General features: G+C 39.5%; 1 pseudogene; it reads left to right on the plus strand.

Moving 5' to 3' along the window:
- The first annotated feature begins 803 nt into the window (after positions 1-803).
- LOC132533766 (protein SET-like) lies at positions 804-2,369 on the plus strand (annotated as a pseudogene).
- Positions 2,370-10,934: the final 8,565 nt, after the last annotated feature.

The following is a 10,934-nucleotide window of genomic DNA, read 5'->3' on the forward strand; positions in this document are numbered from 1 at the left end:
GGCTGGGATGGGTTTTTAACCTGGAGGTCTAGGTAGAAAGTTGACTGCAGAATTAAGAGAGAGAGTTGGTTTACTTTCAATCGTTTCCTTTGAGGCTTTAGAGGCCATATAGATATACTGAAGAAAGAAAAATAAGATAGGAACGTATAACACATTCTTACTCTACACCAACAGTGCTAAGTGCTTAATATAATGCAAAATGGACCAGAGAAATAGCATAAGTGGTTAGGCAAAATTCTTTTTTGTGTCTGATGCTTTGAGGTGTCAGGTTTAGCCTTTGGCATAGAGGGGGAAAGATAGTGAGAGAGGGAGAGAGAGAGAGAAATAGGGGGGATAGGAGAGAATGAAAGAAGATTGCATAAATAGCAACTTAAGATAACAAAGAAAATCTCTAAATCGAAGGACCAGTCCTCAAAAGGTTGTCTGACAACTTCTAGGTATCTCTAGCACTTAAAAAAAAAAAACAAAATTGGATTTCTCCATATACTTTAAACAAAGTCACATGAGCCACAGACATGAGGACCCTACTATTTTCTATTAAGCCGCATAGCTCAGTTTAAAACTACAACTCAGGATATATATATAATGGAACATGGTACATTCAGCTCACTTGATGCATTACTTTTACCTACCTAGGCCATCCTCCTTACCCAGCAGACACCTGAACTTTGACTCTTTTAAGTAGTAGAGAGTCAGAAAAGAGTCTTAGTTGAGAATCTCAGGGATTAGAGTTAAGGTGAGATAGAAAATTCTAGAAACCTCCTAGCTGGCTTGTTCATTAAGTCTATTTCATTCTGTACTTCATGGATATATTCCATTGCTTCCTGTTGCTTTTTTATCAAGCTGCTTTCTGGGGAGTGACGATTTTGAAGGTAGAACAGAAATATAACAAACTCTGCTAGCCATTTTTTCAGAAGAGATCGGAATTGATGGTCAATATCCCAAATTTAGGATTAACATTTGTCAACCACCCACAAGTGTCTACACTGCTTGGAGAAGAGGATGAAGAGGCACTGCATTACTTGACAAGAGTTGAAGTGACAGAATTTGAAGATAGTAAATCAGGTAACAGAATAGACTTTTATTTTGTTGAAAACCCTTACTTTGAAAATAAAGTTCTCTCCAAAGAATTTTATCTGAATGAGAGTGGTGATCCTTCTTTTGAAGGATCCACTGAAATCAAATGGAAATCTGGAAAGGATTTGATCAAATGTTCAAGTCAAACCCAAAATCAAACCAACAGAAAGAGACAGCATGAGGAACCAGAGAGCTTCTTCACCTGGTTTACTGACCATTTTGGTGCAGTCGCAGGTGAGTTAGGAGAGGTCATTAAAGATGGTATCTGGCCAAATACACTACAGTACTACTTGGTTCCTGATATGGATGATGAATAAGGTGAGGGGGAAGATGATGATGATGAAGAGGAAGAAGGATTAGAAGATATGAAGAAGTGGGGGCCTGGTGGTGATGCACATGGTTGAACTCACATGTTACAATGTGCAAGGACGTGGGTTCAAGCCCCCAGTCCCCACCTGCAGGGGGGAAAGCTTCTCAAGTGGTGAAGTAGTACTGCAGCTGTCTCTCTGTCTCTCACCCTCTCTATCCCTCCCTTCCCTCTTGATTTCTGACTGTCTCTATCCAATCAATAAATAGATAATATTTTTTTAAAAAAAAGAAGATATGAAGAAGGAGATGAGGATAAAGGAGAAGTTGATAATGAGGGGGAGGAAAGAGAGGAAGATGAAGGATATGACTAATGAAACACTGATGAATTCCAGCCTTTTTTAATTTTCTCCTGTCCCTAGGAGCAAGTTGCAGTCTTTTTTTCCCCCATTTTCCCTGCCCCTGTGTGCAGTCACCCTGTCTTTAAGGTCTCCTCTCTCCTTTATACAATGGCTATCAACTTATTTTTTGGGGGGATACCTTGAGAAGAATAAGTTGAATAGATTATCCTTTTCTCTTCCAAACTAATATGTTTTTTCATTTAAAACCTTTTTAAGAAAACCTGTATCTTTCTGCAGTTAGCAGAAAGACAGACAGCTTTGTGGTTTTTTTTTTGAATTTTTTTATTTATAAAAGCAAACACTGATAAAACCATAGGATAACAGTGGTACTACTCCCCTATCCTTTTTCAACAAAAACTTTTGGAATCAATACCACCATGCTCTGTGGGAACAAAGAACAACTTTCTGCTCCCTTAGCTCTGCTAGAATCTGGGGGCTGTTAGGCCCCTGTGTAGTAGTGCATAGAATTCTAGCTGTTTTCCTCCTTTCTCTCAGATCTTGAATCTGAGAGGATCATATAGCAAAGCAGACACCTTCCCAGTTTTTGTTTGCTTGTTTTTATTTTTGCCTCCAGGGTTATAGCTGGGGCTCAGTGCTGACACTACAAATTGACTGCTCCTGGTGGCCATCTTTTGTCCATTGTTGCTGCTGTTATTCTTGTTATGACTGCTGTTAGACAGGACAGAGAAAAATTGAGAGGAGGGGAAGTTAGAGAGGAGGAGAGAAAAACAGACATCTGAAGACCTGGTTCACGGCTTGCAAAATGACCCCCCCCCCCCTTGCAGGGAACTGAACTGGGATCATTGTGCAGGTCCTTGTGCTTCACACTATGTGCGCTTAACCCGGTGTGCTAGCGCCTGGCCCTCATCCTAGTTTTGAATCATCATTCCCAGACTATTCCAGTCTGACTATTCCAGTCTATTTTCAGTCTGAAAATGTAATTCAGGAACTAGGTGGCGACACACCAGTAGAGTGCATATAACAGTGCAGAAGGAGCTGGGTTTAAGCCTCTGATCCCTAGCTGCTGCAGGGAGGGAAGCATCATGAGTGATGAAGCAGTGCTCCTGATGCTACTGCTGCAGATGTTAGTGCTGCAGATGTTCCTTTCCTCTCTTCTCTAACTCCCCCATTCCCTCTCAATGTCTGTCTCTATCCAACAAATAAAGATATGAAATAGTAAAGAAGTGAGTGCAGATGTAAAAATAAAAATGCAATTTCATCAAACTTTGAGCTGTGGGAGTATCATAGACAATGAGCTTTACCAGAGTTTAACTACTGTTAACTGGAAAAGAAAATCATCATAAAATTCCTTTTCAGAATCCAAGTGTTACAAATAATCTTCTCAGTCAAACTGAAAGTCACAATAGATTCAGAACCTGCTACCAACTGCATATCTATCAACAGAGCTTCTTGGCCCATGACAACTAACACTTTCAGTGCAGGTTAAGAAATGTATACATTGGGAGTCAGGGGTAGTGCATCGGGTTAAGTGTACATGGCGCACAGCACAAGGACTGGTATAAGGATCCAGGTTCAAGCCCCCGGCTCCCCACCTGCAGGGGAGTCGCTTCACAAGCGGTGAAGCAGGTCTGCAGGTGTCTAACTTCTCTCCCTCTCTCTGTCTCCCACTCCCCTCTCCATTTCTCTCTGTTCTATCCAAACGATGACACCAATAACAACAACAATAATAACTACAACAATAAAAACAACAAGGGCAACAAAAAGGGAAAATGAATAAATGTTTTTAAAAATCTTTTAAAAAATGTACACATCAAGAGCAGGGTGGTGGCACACTTGGATTACACATGACCATGCACAAGGACCCAGGTTCAAGATCTCAGCCCCCAACTGCAGGGGGTGGAGGAGGGGAGAAGCTTCAGGAGTAGTAAGGCAGTAATATTGGCAGGTGTCTTTCTTCCCACCTCAGAATTTCTCTCTGTCCTATAAAATATAAGAAAACTAAAATAAAGCAAAGAAAGAAAAAAAAAAGCAGACACTGTATTACTGAGTCTCCTTGCATAAAAGTTCCTAAAATACTGGTATCTTCCCTTAAAAAATAAATGAAAAAAAATGTATAAATTGTTCAACAGATCCTGACAGTATACCAGAGGTTATGAATACACATGCTCACACATAACATATACTCATGATTTCATATCATTACTTTAAAAGAAGCATTATTCTTGGAGGATGTTAAATGGAAATGAACTCCATTTCTGTACTTTTTCTGAAAACCAAAATTATTTATTTATTAGTAAGACAGAGGTTATGGAGGAGGAGACAGACAGAGAGAGAACCAGAGCATCACTCTGGCATGAGATGCCAAGGTTTGAACTCAAAACTTCTTGCATGAGAGTCCAACATCACCTCTCAGGTGCACAACGGCCTTTTAAAAAAAGATTATGCCACCCAGCGTATGACCTCTGATCTCCCTCACAACTAGCGACCTGCCCTGAGGACCAGTACTTCAAGGGCATGTGCCAAGCTCTGCCACTATAGGTGAGTGACAGTCACCTATAGTGATTTTCTTTGGGAGGTGGGAGGGTGCATTCAATTTTGTAAACCACTACTAATCACAATTTTCAAGAAGGAAAAAATAAATGTGCAAGAGGATGTATTATCATGGTCGTTGTTATATAAATAAGGGCCATAAACCTAAAACAAACTTGTCAAAAAATCAGTCTTTGTATTTTGTAATCACCTGACCTTTCAAACCTGGCTTCAATACCTGGGTTTCATACCTTGGTTCAAACCAGGTATGAAACAGGAGAACCAGAGAGCATAAGAGAACGGGAGGAGTGGGGGAAGAGCTCCATGAATGGTGGCATGGTGCTTGGTGTCTCTCTAGATAAATGGAAAGAAAAAATAGGCTTGGGAGTTTGCTCAGTATGCTCACAGCCAGAGTTTACTCCTCAGGGAACACTTATAAAAATTATATATACATATATATATATAATTTGCAGGCCATTAAAATATCTCACTTTAATAGTGTGGTGTGGGTGGGGGGAGATAGCATAATGGTTATGCAAAGATCATAATGGTGATGCCTCAGGCTCCAAAGTCCCAGGTTCAATCACCCATACTACCAAAAGTCAGAGCTGATCAGTTCTCTGGTTAAAATAAATAAGTAAATAAATAAAATAGATTAATACTGGGATGCTCTGACATGCCTGCAACCTAGGTTCAAGCCCAGCTCCCTCTGCATTGGAGGAAACTTTGGTGACGAGTCTATTTGAAAGCCAGGTCAGAGTAGTGCAGCCATGCTGACAATATTTTAAAACTAAAATTTTTAATAAACTTAAAAATGTATTTACGGTTTAGTGTAGGCTGCATTCCAGGTACTTTACATGTGTTAACTGACTGGATTGATACAATAACCCTATGAAGCTGATTATCCCTGTTACATATAAGGAAACTGGAACAAATTCTAAGATACTTATCCAAGGTCAACACATGGCGGCAGCAGAATCTCATTTTTGTTTTGTTTTGTTTAGAAGTAAATAATCCAACCTTTATTTGGCCTGGCAGAAGCACAATTTATGTCCTATACGGAGCTTATACTTTACTACATTGCATTTCTTTTCCAGGAAAAAGAACTACAAAAATAAAGATCATTACAAAAAGGTAAGGCATACATTTATTGCTTTCAACCGTTCTTTTCATCACAATGAAGCAACACAATTTTACAAAAATAAAAATTTATTAAAAGCAGTAGAGTCTGAGCAGGAGACAGTACAAAGAATGTGAACTGTGTAAACATCACTACATTCAGCTCACCTTGATTGAATGCTGACAGACAACTTTAATGGCTCTAAGTGCCCTTAATAGCAAGATACATTAGTTCTCCTGTACTCAGAAAACACACCCTAATTTTGATTAGGAAAAGGTATTTTGTCGAAGTTGGTCCCATCGGCAAATACTGCCATTGACACAAAAAATGGCTATGAGAATGTTGCTGTCTCTACTAAAGCTGGTTTGACAGATAGCAGCACCACATTTATGATGAGACAATGTTGTACATCTAGGGAGAAAACATGACAACAGGTTATACTATTCATGCAGAATGCTGTCATGTTTCATTCATTTACATCTAACTCACTTAAAACTGTGAATGAGACAGTGAACAATGTTCCACCTCATGTAGAAGGCATTCAAAACAAAACAGACTTCACACAAAGACTTCTGTGCAAAATGAGCATATTTTAAATTTAAGATGTACTGTGTAACTTACATAGAGAACTAAGTTTCCTTCACTATACTCCTGAAAAGCAATTAAAAAAAACAAAAAAGTAGGGCTGGGGAGACAGCATAGTGGTTATCTGAAAGATTTTCATGCCTGAGGCTCCAGGCCCCAGTGTTCAAACCATAGCACCACCATAAGCCAGAGCTGAGCAGTGCTTTGGTAAAAACTAAATAGGTGCATCAAAATGACTCTGGAATGATATAAGAATCTCTAAAGTGATAAAACATTTTAGAGAAAAGGGTATAAATTATGAATTTCTAAATACTTACTTAGCTTTGTGAGGATCTTCAGCTTCTAAATCCCAAACATAGAGTCTGCCAACCCAATTGCCCAATGCAAGCATCTGTATAAACCTATTTTTTATAACATCAAATTATCAAAATAAGGCCACTGAGTAGTCAAGTTGTCCAAAGACACCTTTCTAACTTTAGAAAAGTCACCTCTTGAAAATGAGTATATTATCATTCAATTGTGTTTTTTACTTCTGATTTGTAAATGGGTGCGAGAACCATTGTAAATGGACTTGAAATCTCATCTGAACTTTTCCATTCCAGTAATTGTTACCCCATGGCCAATTTTGATAAGAAATTACATGCTATTTGGTGGCAGAGAAACACAGCTTTTATTACAATAATATTGCAACTATCCCTTTGTTATTGCTATTAATCTCTTATTGTGCTTAATTTATAAAACAAACTTCACCATCAGTGTGTATGCATCTTAGGAAAAAGCAGGATATACACAGATGCTACTTGAACTTTGAAAATTAAGGTATTATGCAAATCATTTGGCAATGACTTTACAACTTGCACCAGCTAATTGTTTCTTCTGCTTTAACAGTATAGCCAAAGCTATAGAAAACTCTTTCAATACTTTCATCCTAATATCAAATGTTTTAAGAATTTCAGATGGCTGCTATTTTTGTCTTTGCCTTATATACTGATTCTTTCAAGTTTTTCTGGTAATGGTACACAGATGGATTAATACCCTAGCCTCCAATATTAAATCTTAGTACAGATGTTATGGAAAATATACACCAAACTGCCACCACTGGCAGCTATCAATTCATTCATAATAGCAGTACAGATGGTGAGTGAAGTCACAAAGGTAGAATAGCATCTAAGGTGGAAAAAAAAAAGAGAAACATGCAAAGCATTGAGTAAGTTCTTACATGAAACAACAAAAGATGTGCAGAAGAGAAAACAATAATCATAATTTTGTAATTTCATATGTAAATTTTGCTACCTTTTTTCAGAAATCCATAAAACCTCATGTACCAAATGTCATACCGACTGTAAACAAATCACTCAAGGATAGTCACACTGTATTTAATTATTATTTAATTTATTTAGATTCATTGGGTTTAATGTTATCTATATCATCTTCCATCTTGTCAGGTTACCAGGCCACAATGGCATTTCACAAGACTTAAAAAAACAAAGGAGAGGGAGTCGGGCGGTAGCGCAGCGGGTTAAGCGCAGGTGGCGCAAAGCACAAGGACCGGCATAAGGATCCCGGTTCGAACCCCGGCTCCCCACCTGCAGGGGAGTCGCTTCACAGGCTGTGAAGCAGGTCTGCAGGTGTCTATCTTTCTCTCCTCCTCTCTGTCTTCCCCTCCTCTCTCCATTTCTCTCTGTCCTATCCAACAACGACGACAACAACAATACTAACTACAACAAAAAAACAAGGGCAACAAAAGGGAATAAATAAATAAAAAGGAGAAAAAAGAAATGTTACGGGGGTCGGGTGGTAGTGCAGTGGCTTAAGCGCACTGGCGCAAAGCTCAAGGACCAGTGTTAGGATCCCGGTTCGAGGCCCTGGCTCCCGACCAGCAGGGCAGTCGTTTCACAAGCGGTGAAGCAGATCTGCAGGTGTTTATCTTTCTCTTCCCCTCTCTGTCTTCTCCTCCTCTCTCCATTTCTCTCTGTCCTATCCAACAACAACGGCATCAATAACAACAATAAAAATAAAGAAATGTTTGCAAAACTCATTATTAAATATAAAAACAAAGTAGCAGGAGTCGGGCAGTAGCGCAGAGGGTTAAACACACGTGGCACTAAGCACATGGACCCTGTTAGGATCCAGATTCAAGCCCCAGGTTCCCCACCTGCAGGGGAGTGGCTTCACAGTCAGTGAAGCAGGTCTGCAGATGTCTGTCTTTCTCTCCCTGTCTTCCCCACCTCTATCCATTTCTCTCTGTCCTATGTAACAATGACAACATCAATAACAATAAAAATAACTACAAGAAAAAAATTGATTTTCCCGTTGTCATTTTATAAACAAGAAAAAAAAGTTGGTTTTCCCTTTGTCATTTTAGAACTGACAGTTCATGAAACAGGGTAACCCATCTACCAAGAGACAATGACATATATTCATTTAAGCTGATTCAGTATCCACACTTGAGGATAAGAAGTCTGATTAGCAACAGAATTTGATAACAAAAAAGCAATACATTGTATGGGGTATTTACTTTGGAAATCATAATTTTGTCTCTGCCAGACAAAATCACCTTCAGTTCTAGGCCCTTTGGTGTTCAGAGACTTCAAGTGGTTTATAGGAAAAGAAAATTAGAAATTCTGTCTGAGAATGCATGGTTCTTCAATATGGGCCCTGCTACTTCACTACTTTCATCTTTTCCCACCCAAAAGCTCATTGTATTTGTAACTCCAGGAAATTCACTTCATCTGGGCAACTGGTTAGTCATCTTAAGATTATTATGAATACTTAAATTTTATTTAAAGTCTCAGAAAAGAAAAAAAGATGAAGAGACTTGTAGTCATCTCTGAAAGCAGTGGCCGTTTCACTGCCATAATCAGGAAGGATGTAGGCAGACTGTGAGGTGTCTGCCAATCCCATGCACAAGAATAAAAACAAAGAGGCAAAGAACTAAGAGAGAGAACTGATGATTGCAGAGGACAGTCAAGAGTGTGCGTAGGAAATTACTTGTTAAGAAGTGTATGATTAGAAGCAATGCATTTTGATGGTATAAAGAGATGTCATATCAGAGGATCTGGAGAAACACCTCACATGTTACACTGGTTGGTGCTCCAGACCACTGGGGTAACAAAGCTGATGCCATATGCACAGTGGAGAGGAATCTGCAACCCTAACAGTATATGGTGAACTTCCAGAACAGGGTAAAGTCAGTGAAAGCTCTTGGTCATGGAATGATGATGATGATGATGATGATGATGATGATGATGATGATGATGGCAATGTGGTAGCTAAACTGAACTCAAGGGTTTGTGAAGACAGCTCTACTATTTGTATTCTGAACATAATCTGCTGAGACACTGAAATGTCACTCAGAAACAATAGGATGCTCTGGATCTCCCCACCACACCATTACCTTGTATTAAGAAATCAATTAATTTTATAAATCCTTTTCAACCTTTTATTTATATATTATTGTATTCAGACAGAGAAATTGAAAGGGAAGGTGGGGATAAAGAGGGAAAGAGGGGTGTTCGTAGTAGTGCAGTGAGTTAAGTGCACATGGTGCAAAGCACATAATAATCCTGGTTTGCAGCCCCCGACACCCATCTGCAGGGGAGTTGCTTCACAATCGGTGAAGCAGATCTGCAGGTGTCCATCTTTTTCTCCCCTTCTCTGTCTTCCCCTCCTTTCTTGATTTCTCTCTGTCCAATCCAACAACAATGACAGCAACAATAATAATAAAAATGACAATGATAAACAACAAGGGCAACAAAGGGGAAAAATAGCCTCCAGGACTAGTGGATTTATAGTATGGGCACTGAGCCCCAGCAATAATCTTGGGGGCAAAAAAGAAAAAAAAAAGAGGGAATGAAACAGAGACACCTGCAGCCTGTGTCATAACTCGTGAAACTTTCCTCCTGCAGGTTGGGACGAGGGGCTCTGAACCTGGTGCCTTGAGCACTGTAATGTGAGCACTTAACCAAAGTGCACCACTGCATGGCCCCAAAATCAAATATTTTTCCAGTGTAATTTGTTGTAACCTGGGAGGTGGCACAATAGATAAAAATCTGGGCTCAGAAGCACAGTGTCCCCAAGGTTGACCTCCAGCAACAGCATGTGCCAGAGTGACCATACTCTGGTGCTCTCTTCTCTCTACAATAAATATTTTTAAAATAACTCTTGTTAAAACACACTAGTTTTAGCTGAAAGCAGAAGCACACTAGAGTTTGCAGTGAGTAACACCCTAACACTTCCTCTCCACTATTCCAACCTTTGGGTCCATGATTGCTTAACAATTTGTTTGGCTTCATATGTTAACTCTCTTTTCAGTCACCAGGTTCCAGATGCTATCAGGATGCTGGCCAGGCTTCCCTGGATTGAAGACCCCACCAATGTGTCCTGGAGCTCCGGTTCCCCAGAGACCCACCCTACTAGGGAAAGATAGAGGCAGACTGGGAGTGTAGACTGACCAGTCAACACCCATGTACAGCGGGGAAGCAATTAGAGAACCCAGACCTTCTACCTTCTGCAACCCACAATGACCCTGGGTCCATGGTCCCAGAGGGATAGAGAATGGGAAAGCTGTCAGGGAAGGGGATGGGATATAGAGATTGGCTGGTGGGAATTGTGTGGAGTTGTACCCCTCTTACCATATGGTTTTGTTGATTAATCCTTTCTTAAATAAAAAAAAAAACACTAGTTTGCTTTCATTTTTACATTTTTTCTAAAATTCACACTAAATTATCTAATATACTGTTCTATAGATGTATTAGATTTAAAAGCAAAAAAAAAAAATCCCTCTGTGAGTGCTTTACGTGCACAGTTAATGAATGCTTTGGATAAACTGCCTTGCCACCATGGAATATGATAAACCCTTTTCAATTAATCTGTTTATTTTACACAGTCCATCTGTATGCTCCAGTTACCTAGTTATGTCCTTGAATGTTTTGATAAAACTTAAGGGAGGCAGA

The sequence above is a fragment of the Erinaceus europaeus genome, chromosome 17 (genome assembly GCF_950295315.1).
Source record: "Erinaceus europaeus chromosome 17, mEriEur2.1, whole genome shotgun sequence".
In the NCBI taxonomy this organism is placed as follows: Eukaryota; Metazoa; Chordata; class Mammalia; order Eulipotyphla; family Erinaceidae; genus Erinaceus; species Erinaceus europaeus.